Here is a 12,074-nt window from a genome sequence, read left to right as displayed (position 1 = left end):
TACTGTCTGAGGTTTTCTACCAAATGACTGAAATAATGCCAAATCTTCAACTGATCTAGTGGGTGGGGCCCGGTCAAGGTCAACATACAGTCCACTCATAGTGGACAGTTCTGGTAGAAACAGGAGAGTTGAGGTGCACATTGAATTCTGCTGTGATTTGGACAGCCATGGTTTTATGTTTTTTGGATACAATCCGGGTTAGCACCCGAACATCCCTTTCAGACAGCTTCCTCTTGCGTCCACAGTTAATCCTGTTGGATGTGGTTAGTCCTTCTTTCTGACAGATGCGCCAGCAAGACGTGCACCACCAATTTGTCCTCCTTTGAACTCTGGTATGTTACCTATAAGGTTGTGTACATTCTAAGTTTTTGAGCAGAACTGTGCTCTTACCCTGCTAATTGAACCTTCACACTCTGCTCTTACTGGTGCAATGTGCAATTAATGAAGATTGGCCACCAGGTTGCTGCAATTTAGCCATGAAACCTCCCACATTAAAATGACAGGAGTTTCAGTTTCATAGTCGGAAGCTAATTAGTGCAACTCTATGTGTCACAATATGCAACAAGCAAGGCCAAATAGATGCTTACATTTTTTTGGGGGGAGAATTGGATTGGATTTGGAGCACTGATTGAATTAGTTGAATAATAACAACTTCAGAAGGATTATGGGAACATTTTATTACAAAACAGCATATTAATTGATAGTATAACCGAATTTTCAGGAGAGAAATCTGCGTAGATTAACAGCCAGCGCTTGTTAGACTTTCTGAATCAGAAGGAAAACATGGCGACACCCCTGTTCCTTACTAGTGTTACATAATGCACCTTATAATCCTTATATGTTCCAGCCTTATGTATACAAATAGACCATAAAAATTTTGTTCATTGATAGTGTGCCTTATATTCTGTTGCGCCTTATAGTGCGAAAAATACGCTAATACATTTCCAAAACCTGCCTTGGCCAGTGAGGAAAATGTATAAGTAGGGTTATTGAGGTAGCTTGGCTTCCATGAACATGAGATTCTGGAACTTGATGCCTAAGGTGAGTAAACAGAATTAATCTAATCTGCTGCATTAGAGTGCTCAATCATGGTCCTGGTGATCTAACACAGCTGATCCAATTAAACAATGCCTTCAGGTGCATCTGACTATCAGAAGTGTGCTGAACCTGAACTCGCTAAAGTGGTACAATTCCAGGACTAGTGGAAAAAACTACAAATTCACCTGCATCATTATGATAGGGCTTAGTTAGGTCCAAAAAAGAAAAGACGTCCATTCAGGACAAAAACAGACAAACTAAACACAGTCCAGTTTTTAACAACTGTATATATTTGAGCTAAATAAAGGCTATGACTAACAGGCCAGTTTTAACGCCCCATAAAAACATCGTCATCCAAATAATGTCTGGTGCTTGGGGTGTGTGCACTGTTTCAGTTTTCTGCAGTATGAAAAACAGCTCTGGCCTTAGGAAGTTTTCCACATGTGTAGTTGATTTATCTTGTCTAAATCAGTGATGATTTAGTTTATAATTAGTTTACTCGGAATGTTTTCTCCCTCCTTTTGGTTTGTTTTCACACAGAAGAAAAACAAAGCAGCAGAGACAGACAGCTTTTGTTCATAGCTATGGCAATTATCTGGGTAATTAATCAAGTTTAACTGTGCCTGAACAGCCATTTAGCACCAATAAAAGGAATATATTTGATAGTTGGGTCGGATTGCGATCATCAGATCATGTTTTCACCACAACCAAAAATCTGTTTATTTGGAACCACCTTCTTTATTTGAGACCACCTCCTTTCACAGGTCTCTGTGCTTTTGTTTTGGGCCAAAATCAAGTGTGATTACTGTTTTCACCCCTACCCAAATGAACAACATCAAGAGTTCAAACAAACCAGATTCCAGTTTGAATCCCATTTATGCAGCTTGCCATCAGCTGTCGGAGCCCTGAGAGAGCACAATTGGCTTTGCTCTCTCTCTGGGTGGGTAGATGGCACTTTTTCTCCTCATCACTCCAAAGGGTGATGTCGATCTGCACAAGGCGTCTGTGAGCTGGTGTGTCAGAACCGAGTAGCTGCGCTTTCCTCCAAGTGCACTCTGATGCTACTCGGCAATGCTGCATCAGCAGCAGTTGGAGAAGAGGTGGTAGCTGACTTCACATGTATCGGAGGAGGCATGTTCTAGTCTTTTATTACCTTCCTGGTGTTGTGGCATCCTAATGTGATAGGTGGAGTCCTAATGAGTGGGTTGGGTAATTGGCCGTGTAAATTGAGGAGAAAATGAGGAAAAAAAATTGAAATGAAATTATATTTGAAAAATTGTGTTTAATTTAGTTGAATCTAAAAGAACTATAATTCTGGCAGTTGAGTTTACTGAGTTCACTTAAGGTTTAAGGTAGATTAAGGATTAGGTTATGGTTAAGGTTTATGGTTGATGGTTAGGCTTAGAATAAGATGTAGAGGTTCTATTTGCAAATCATTTACATTTAACTTAAAGTTACGTTTAATAAACATTTAATAAACATACAGTTGAATGTTAGCTGAATGGTAGGTGAGCACCTATGAGTCATCTATAATGGACCATCCTAATAAAGTAATATCAAGTTTACCTATTCCAAATAAGCACATTAGCTTTGGTTTTGATGGACCATTTATCATAAAATTCTTAGAAAATGTGAAGAACAATGGCCTAATTCACATTATGTCAAAACGTGAAAAAACAAAACAAAACTAAAAAATGGAGACAATGTATTGTATGAAATTGCGTTTTTTATCATGAATCAACTACTGATTTTATATTTTATGTTCCTGAATGGTCTCTACAGTAAATGGCTGTGTCAGGTTTTGTCACTGAATAAAGCAGACGCCACACCGATGATGAGCAAACTGAAAATACACTTTGACTTTGTTAGATTTCATGTTTAATGCTCCCCTAAGTCATCCTTTAAATACCCCCACCTCCCTCTCTCCCTCTCTCTCTCATTCTCCTGGATTTTCTTCCTCTCATCTTTGCAATGTCTCATCATGGATTCCAGCTCAGTGTTGTCAACTTGGCTTTTTAAAATCATTTGAATAAGCCTCTTTCTTCAGGAGCCTGTCTGCTCTGTTTCATAGAGGCTAAATCAGCTTTAGCAGCTAAATATAAAAATGTTGCCTGAGCGTTAATTCTTAAATATTTATCAAGGTGCCTGAAATACACTTTCATCCCTGTGAAGTATTCAGAGAGAGAAAAGCCACCCAACACACAAGTTGCTCAACTTCTAACACCTTCTATAATCCACAACAAAACAGAGGGAAGAAACACTGAAGTTAGTTTCTTTGATGTTTTTGTACATTTTAACATTTCATTAGTAATATGTTAATGTGAATTAGCAAGAACATTGCAATACAATATGTAGTCAATAGATCATAATGTATTGCAATACTGTAAGCAAGATATATTGATATATTGTGATTGTTTAAATAAAATTTTAGGAAAACAGTTATAACATAAAAAAACACACTACCATATCTAAATTGAATAATAGTATACTTTTAATCCAATCAGAACAGTGAACAGCAATTTGTGGTAGGATAGAGTCTAATGCTGCCGGAAAACGTTACACTGAGGAACCCTGAGTGTTCTGGTAAGCCAGGGCAATATTAGCTAGCGGTAGCTTGTTTTTACACGGTAAACATGCAGACTACAGTCTGATATACTCACCTCTAAGCGACAAAAGAGCTAACGCTTAGCGTGGTTAGCAGGTAATGCTATTGCTGCTCCAGCAGTGCTTGCTGGGGTTAGCAGCAGGCTATAGGCCGATAATACTCACCACTGAACGGAGAAAGAGCTACTGCTTAGCGCTAATAGCAGCTAATGCTAATACTGCTCCTGTCCTGGGCTACACTGAAACTCCTGTATAAAGCTGTACTTCAGCAGAGTGGCTTTACTGCTTCTTACAATCTGACTGGTAAAATTCATACTGTACATAGGGTGCACCAGATTATAAGGCGCACTGACAATTTTTGGGAAAATTAAAGGATTTTAAAAATACATTAAATTAATCATAGAATGTCTCAAAGTTTATTTATTGAGTATTGATTCATTGCAGTTTTTATCAGGCATGAAGTCTCACTTTGCAATAACTTGCTCTTACAGCCTATAACACTGTGGCCCAGCAGTAAACCATTATATAAACTATTATAATGGTTAGGTGAACAGGCCATAATTTTTTTGGGTTATTTAGGTAATATTTACTCAAAATATAAAGGTAAAGGTAAACTGCTTTTAAGAAGAGTTAAATTAAGCTTGTCAACATCTTTTGTTTAAAATCTGAAATACTTCACCATTACAGTACCTCCAGTATCTATAAGCTAGTCTAACTTAAGAAAATGAAACACTTTCATACATTTTAACACAACTACAGATTATCCAGTTATTCAATTATCTAATCAAAATAGTATATCATGTAAACAGTAAATAATATAAAGAGTAATTAATATAAAGTGTACAGCACTGCTCTCTAGTGGTCAGGGTTTAAACACAACACAAGATGAACCACTGTCTGACACCCATCTTTACATTCAAGCTAAAACAGGGTTCATACACTATTCAACCCATACATTTCCATTACTTTTTTTCTATAACTTTTCCATGTTCTTAAGGCTAATTTTCATGACCAAACGATCTTTATAACATCAGTGCAGACATGGACAGTAAAACTAAAAATCGACTAAAAAAAAAAAACCTGTTGAAACAATCTTCTATAATAATAAAATGTGTGTCAGATCCTGTGAGCTACATTGTGTTGGGCTAAATTACTAAATAAACTCTGAACTGATGTATTTGTTAGACCAAAACAGCTTTTCTCCATCGATAAATGGAGACTTTGCCAAAACTGTCTGGGTATTTCTATTTTTCCAACACTTATTCAGGCCTGAAAATCTTTTTTTTTTTTTTCGAATTCCATAACTTTTCATGAGCGTGTGAACCCTGTAAAAATTTAAAATCAACACTGTTTTTAAAAATCGTTACATTATTTTTAAGTAAAATATCACAATACTTTGATATATATATCAATATCTTCTTACACTCCTAACTCTAGGCCCCAACTCTCCCAACTATAGTGACCCTCTCAAAGGCATCTATTAAAACTAGGAGGCAGTAAAATTACAGGCTAAACACAGTAAATTAAAGCTAAAGACAGGAAGGCAGAAGAAAGAGCTGACAGAAAGGTTTGAGGCTGCCAAGGAGAATCAGTGATCAGCTGGTGCTGTTGGCCCAGAGAAGCTGTGAATGCAAGCTGTTTATGTCATTAGTCAAACTTTTCATATATAAAAAAACAACATAAAACTGTCAAAACAGCTCTCTCACCTCAGCCATTAAAGTAGGAAAAGGAGGAAAACCCTTTCAAATTCAGCTGCTACCTTTTTTTATTCTGATAAACATTATCGACAAAAGGATTAGATGTTATTCTGAGATGCTAAGATTAGAGCTGTGTGGTCAAACACTGGTCTGTAAAATCCTGATAGTAGTTGTGACTGATGAGTAAACAAATACTGTCCACTGTGTGTTAAGCTCAGCATGGGTTTCAGTTATATGATTCTACAGTCTCATTTAGTGATTTTTAATATTTAATATTATACAAAATTGGTGGCAATTTTTTACTGTATTTTTTGCACTATAAGGCGCATTATGCAACACTAGTAAGAAACAGGGGTGTCGCCATGTTTCCCTTCTAATTCAATGAAGCTAAGTTAGGATAGCTAAACAAAAGAGTAAATTCTTTTTAAAAAGTCAAACGAGCACTGAATGTTAATTTACACAGATTTCTCTCCTAATACCTATTTATTTGGGTGAGTAAAGTACTTCTGTTTATTTTTAATAGGCTTATATTCAAGATTTCCACTAAGGCTATGTGCAGCAGCATTAGCATTAGCGTCTAGACACTAGCGCTAGCCACGGTTAGCGACCAATGCCGCCCAACAGCACTACACTGAGGAACCCTGGTAAGCTAGCGGTTTGTCCCACGTAGCTTGTTTTAACACGGTAAACATGCAGGCTAGAGGCCGATAATACTCACCTCTGAACGGCGAAAGAGCTAGCGCTTAGCACGGTTAGTGGCTGATGTTAAAGCTGCTCCTGTAGTGCTAGCTGGGGCTTAGCAGCAGGCTACAGGTCGATAATACTCACCTTAAACGGCAAAAGAGCTAGAGCGTAGCGCGATTAGCAGCTAATGCTAATACTTCTCCAGCTTTGGTGCTGGAGAAAGTTCACTAAAACTCCTGTATAATGCTGTAATTCAGTGGAGTGGCTTTACTACTCTTAAAAACCTGACTGGTAAAATTTATATATAATGCACACCGGATTTAAAGGAGTACTGACAATTTTTGGGGAAATTAAAGGATTTTAAGTGCGCTTTATAGTGCAAAAAATACGGGAATTATTGAGTTTAGCTAATTTACAGTACATTAGTTACAGATAGATGCATTTCATTTCACATCACATGGCTGTAGAGCAGGAGCTCTAGTTAATACCTCAGGGAATAGTTTGAGTGCTATTCCTGATCTATAACTAATATATCTAATCATCAATTATGTGCAAGTGTTGAAAAATTATTTATTATTATTATTATTATTATTATTATTATTATTATTATTATTATTATTATTATTAGCAATGCACACAAAGGAAGACTCTAATATTATACTATAAAATCTATATTAACATTAAATCCAACTGTTTTTTATGTGTATTGAAATGGAAGTCTGTGCTTAACATTTTTCGATTTAATATTTATCTTTTTTTTTTTACAAGTCATCCCTTAACACTAAAATAAGCAGGAACAAAAAATATTCTAAATTACATAAAATTAGTAAAATTTCGCTTTTTTACTTTTTCCTCTTCTTTGTATTTAGTAGGCGGGGCTAAGCTATGTTTAACTGGCTTATAAACCTTTTCTTTGGTCATTTATAGTCTATTCTGAACAAAAACAGGTCTCAATTAGTGTGCAACAAAACATTTTTAAAAATCAGAAAATACATGATGTCCATTGTAATGGGCGCAGGGTCTGAAAGTGTTAAAAACTGCTTTTTGTATTTACTCAGGTTATATTTGTCTGATATTAAAATACATTTGCTAATCCTGTAGTATGACAAAAAAAAAAAAAAGCAAAAACAAAAGAAAAGTGTAATTATGTATGATCTAGGATCAGCATCCCCTAAACCAGCAGGATGTATAGGTGGAGGTGAGGGAAGGAACAGCATGTTCTCTTTCACATTCACAGCTGAAGTGGCAATTAGCAAGGGACCTAATCCCTAATTACCCTGGACACTGAGGTGCATTATTCACTAATGTGAGTGTGCGTTGGTTTACTGCCATGGATTGGTTAAATGTGGAGGTTGAATTTTGTTGTACTGCTTTGCAACGGCTATAAAGTGTGCTTAGAAAAGTGGAGAAAAATGCAACATGCAAAACTGAACAACAGAAACGGCATGAATGTTATAAATATTTATAAACCAATAAACGGAGCATAATATGTAGTCACACTGTATCTTTAGTGTGATTCTTTCTCCTTTCACTTTGTACTTTAAATGCATTTGAAGGGAAAAGAAAAGACATGCAGGCTGTACTTTTTTTATGTGCAAACACTAAAAAATTAAGACCATGCAACAGGCTGTTAAATCCTTTCTGGTTGGAGTCCAGTAGTGACACTGAGGTATTTAAAAACTCCAGCTGCCTTGCTTTGTCTGATATACACATGCCAGTGCTGAGAATGATCCACCAACCAAATAACCCTGCTTTTGCTTAGTCTGTGGTGGTTTTACTGCTCCTTACAGTGTGTAACTTGCTCTTACAGCCTATAACAATGTGGCACAGCAGTAAACCATTATATAAACTATAAATTATATAAAACTGAATGGTATATTGAATGGTGAAACCCAAAGGAAGGTATACCTGGTGGACAAGACTGCACACATATGGTGAGTAAAGCTTGGGGGACATGCCCATCATGAAAATAACTGGTGCCAGGAGCCAATAGGAAAGATGTACTTTTTGAATAATGTACTAAGAAATCTTAGGTGGACATGACTTCATTTTTTAGGTAATTTAGGTAATATTTACTCAAAATATGGGGTGAAATTTACTCAGACAATGTGAGTGCAAACTGTCACTGCTTCAAAATGCAACAGCTCATAAACAGGATTCTTGCTCCATTTTAAAAGTCAAATTCAATAACTTCTTAAGTAGAAAATCAATTTTTGTATTGAGGATTTAAACTTAAAGTTTCCCATTTGTTATCAGTTTTCTTTTTCAATTTTGTTCCATTGTGATGCAGAACATGTTAGCATGTCCGCTAGCTCACCGCTAATGTTAACTAGCCCGCTGGTAATGATAACTCTGCTAACTTTAGTTCTCTCCCTGTTAACGTTAGCTATCTCGCTGCTGTTCTCTCCTCAGTATGGTTAACTAGCTTCCTAGTAACGTTAACTAGCTAGCCGCTAACATTAGTATGTTTGCTAGTGTGCCGCTATTGTTAACTCTGCTAACCTTAGTTCTCATCCCTGTACCATTAGCTAGCTCTCCGCAAATGTTGGCAAGCTCTACCCTAAAGTTAGTTCTTAGCTCTACCCTAAAGTTAGTAATGTTAGCAAGCTTGCTGCTAATGCTAGCTTGCTCACTGCTAACCTTAGTTCTCTCCCTAGTAACATTAGCTAGCTCGCCGCTAATGCTAGCTAGCTATCTGCTAAACTTCGTTCTCTCCCCAGTAACTCGCTGTTAATGTTAGTATATGCTTTTCACTAGCATTAAATCTAAAAATGTAATAACTACAGCAAATTTAAGACAATTTAAGGCCTTAATTATCAAGATTTTAATTTAAGACGTTTTAAGACTTTTTAAGGACCTGCAGGAAGCCTGAGTAAAGGTAAACTGCTTTTAGAAAGAGTTAAATCAAGCTCCTCAACATCTTTTGATACAAAAACACAACACAAGATGAACCACTGTCTGACACAAATCTTTACATGCAAGCTAATAATTCAATATTAATGTTATTTTGAGAATCATTACTTCTTACACCTCTAACTCTTGGGCTTGAGTACCCCTCAAAGCCCAAGACTAAACTATAGGACCCTGTGGTGGTCCTGTGTGGTCCTGTCTATTGAAGAACGGGGCAAAAGAAAATGTAATAAAATATGCAGCGACTCTTACTTTATTACATAAACTACAGTCTGTAACTAAGGAACTAAAGAGTGCAACTATATGCTCAGTGGAGCTGATAATAAGGGCAACGAGTGTAGCAAAAATTGATGTGCTGGTTTTAATGATGTCGCTGGATTTAACACTGCATTAAAATCTCCGCTCAAAATAATAATAAAATAAATATATGTTAAAACTTGTTTCTTTCCAGAAACCTCTGCCAAATCCACCTAATTCCATCTGCCCAAATCCAGCGTGAAGCTTTTTCCTGCCTGTGCGCAGAGTGAGCAGATAAAGGCAGCGGACAGGAAAGTGGTTGAAAGGATCCGGAGGGTTCCCGGAGGTAAACACCAGCAGGCAGGGAGGTCTTCCCCCTACAGCTCTCCTGAAGCGTGCCTGTGCCTCTCCGGCTGCAGCTGTCAGATGTCCTTTCGCTGGGTGACTGCGTCTGACTGCGCAGTCTGACTGCAGCCCACACTGCAGGTTGAGAGAGAGAGAGAGGTGTGGCGGGTGGCACAGGCGTGCGTCTGCCCGCTAATCCCACGCTCAGCAGTCAGCCTCACACTTGATAAGGGTCAAACTGAGACTTGGCCCAGCCAGGCAGGCCTGCGCTGGCAGGACCCAGGAAAGCATGTTGGCCAAATGCCCTTCTGCTCATGAGCAAGTGTGTGAGTGTGTGTGTGGGCGTGTGTTTCTCTGGGAGTCTGTGCTGGGTTGCCAGTTTATTGTTGTCCACCTACTCCGTGCTTGCAAACACTGGCCATGTAAAGAGATACACCCACAGTGTCGTACAGGTGCAGTTTGTACGTTTATTATGCCGACTGGATTGGGGGTTGATTACATAATGCAAAAAAAAAAAAAAAAAGATGTCATCCACCCCCATTTTGCATGTTACTTAAAAAAAAAAAAGACAAAGAAAAAGACATGCAGACTGTAGTTCTTTATGTACTTTTAATGCAGTCCAGAAGTAATGATGCTGAGGCGTTTAAAAACTCCAGCAGCAGCACTTTTAGTGTGTTACAATTTTACTTAATTTAACTTTAACTTTACTTAATTAACTTTCTAAAAGGTTACATGATACATTGCACTTTTTTTGCACAGTTGTTTTTAACACATTTTTTTCATATTTGTAAATAAGTATTTTAGAAGTATAGTGAATTACATTAAACTAAAAGTGTACTTTATAGTAGTCTACTTTTTTACTTTTTTAAATACACAATATTGTACTTTTTTTTTAAGTATGATCAAAGTTTACTTTTAAACATTGGAACATTTGATGAAAGCATACTATTAATGCACTTTTAATATATTTTAAGTAACTACATATATCTGTTAATATATTTTCAGCATACTTTGACATTTCTCAACATGTGTTAAGTACAATTAAGTATATATATTTTTTTTCACCAGGAAAGAGCTAATCTGATGAACTGCAGTTGCTTGTTTGGGGGGCTTTTACATTCTCCAGTTTTGAATTAAATTAAACTAAAAGTGTACTTCATAGTAGACTATTTTTTTTTAAATACACTATATTGCACTTTTTAAAAAGTATGATCAAAGTTTACTTTCAAACATTTGATGAAAGCATAATATGAATGTACTTTTAATATATTTTACGTACGTACATAAATCTGTTCATGTATTTACAGCATACTTAGACATTTCATTTCTCATCATGTTTTAGGTACAATTAAGTATATATATTATATATACATAAATATATATATATTTATTTTTCACCAGGAAAGAGCTAATCTGATGAAGTTTTGAAGTTTGCTCAACAGGAGTAAGTAAGTAAGTAGCTAAAACGACAGCAAAAAAAAGAAAGAAAGTAAAGTAGCAGCTTTTGCAGTGTCATCAAATTCTAATGTACAAAATGTCATTTCACTCTGAATACATCACCTCAATCTAATTTCATCTACAGCTAAATAAATCAACCGTGTCAGCAACATATATATATATATATATATATGGTATTTTGTCAGGATGTAAGTTTGTGTCTCTTACACTTTGAGGCAGAAGAGTTCTCTCTCAGAACTTCCAGTGCTTGCTAACACCTCGGCGGCTGTCTGTTCACTCACTCTTTCTCTGGACTGCCAGACTTGCCAGCCTGCATTTTGCTGTATGCCTTCGCTCCATATATAAAAAGGCACAGCTTTACGCTGCATAGTATTTGCTGAAGTGAAGTGATGTGCACAGATCATCCATCTTTCTGCAGACTCATCGAGATCTACAGAAGCCTGTGGAAGATTCTAGCAGTGCTAATAGAGAGTTTAGGCACTTGTGCTGTATTAAATAATCACATTCACCAAAATTAGAAGTGGGAAGAGCAATAACCGATTGTCACACCATTAAGAGTTCATTTTTAGCAGACTAGCGACACGATGAGCCGGGGCCGGTCCCTCATCGACCCTGATTTTAACGGCTCTGCGCGCTACAGTTAGCGCATGCCACTGACATGCATACTGAAGAACCCCCCCACACACCCCCAAATGACTCTGTAAACAAGATGTGAGGGCAGCGCTGGTAACATAATTCGCGGGAATAAGTGTCAGGGTGCAGTTATTGCGTTATTTAGTGCGCCATAAAGCGCCATGCTATTGATTTGAGAGGCGAAGCGGCTCCCCAGTTATTTCTGTCATTGCCACTCTCATTAAACTGATATATTAGGCTCTGTGTTTCCCCCTCTGCCATTCTGTGTCTCCGAGCAGAGACTCGGTTCTTTTTTTTCCCCCTCATGCTTTATTTCTAGCCAGACTTTCCTTTCCTGCTCTTGTCTCTTTCAATAACTCCTCCTCCCACGCCACATTCTAGCTCCTGACACTGACTTTATAACAGTGTAAGGTTCAGAAATATGACAGTATGTCACTGCTATCATGATCAATTATGCAGGAGTAAAAA

The 12,074-nt window shown here is 37.2% G+C and overlaps 1 protein-coding gene and 1 long non-coding RNA gene across 4 annotated transcripts in view; one reads left to right on the top strand and one right to left on the bottom strand.

The window, feature by feature from the left end:
* The window catches only part of LOC125802354 (uncharacterized), a 63,163-nt gene extending 52,851 nt beyond the window's left edge, over positions 1-10,312 (top strand). Inside the window, exon 3 of the long non-coding RNA XR_007439395.1 lies at positions 9,385-10,312. This is a non-coding gene — a long non-coding RNA (uncharacterized LOC125802354). The remainder of the gene's footprint in view (positions 1-9,384) is intronic.
* Positions 1-12,074, bottom strand: part of tsnare1 (T-SNARE Domain Containing 1) — a 283,761-nt gene that overhangs the window by 18,914 nt on the left and 252,773 nt on the right. The window lies entirely within an intron of this gene.

Source organism: Astyanax mexicanus, chromosome 6 (assembly GCF_023375975.1).
Source record: "Astyanax mexicanus isolate ESR-SI-001 chromosome 6, AstMex3_surface, whole genome shotgun sequence".
NCBI classification, from domain to species: domain Eukaryota; kingdom Metazoa; phylum Chordata; class Actinopteri; order Characiformes; family Acestrorhamphidae; genus Astyanax; species Astyanax mexicanus.
This window is presented reverse-complemented; position numbering and strand designations above follow the sequence as displayed.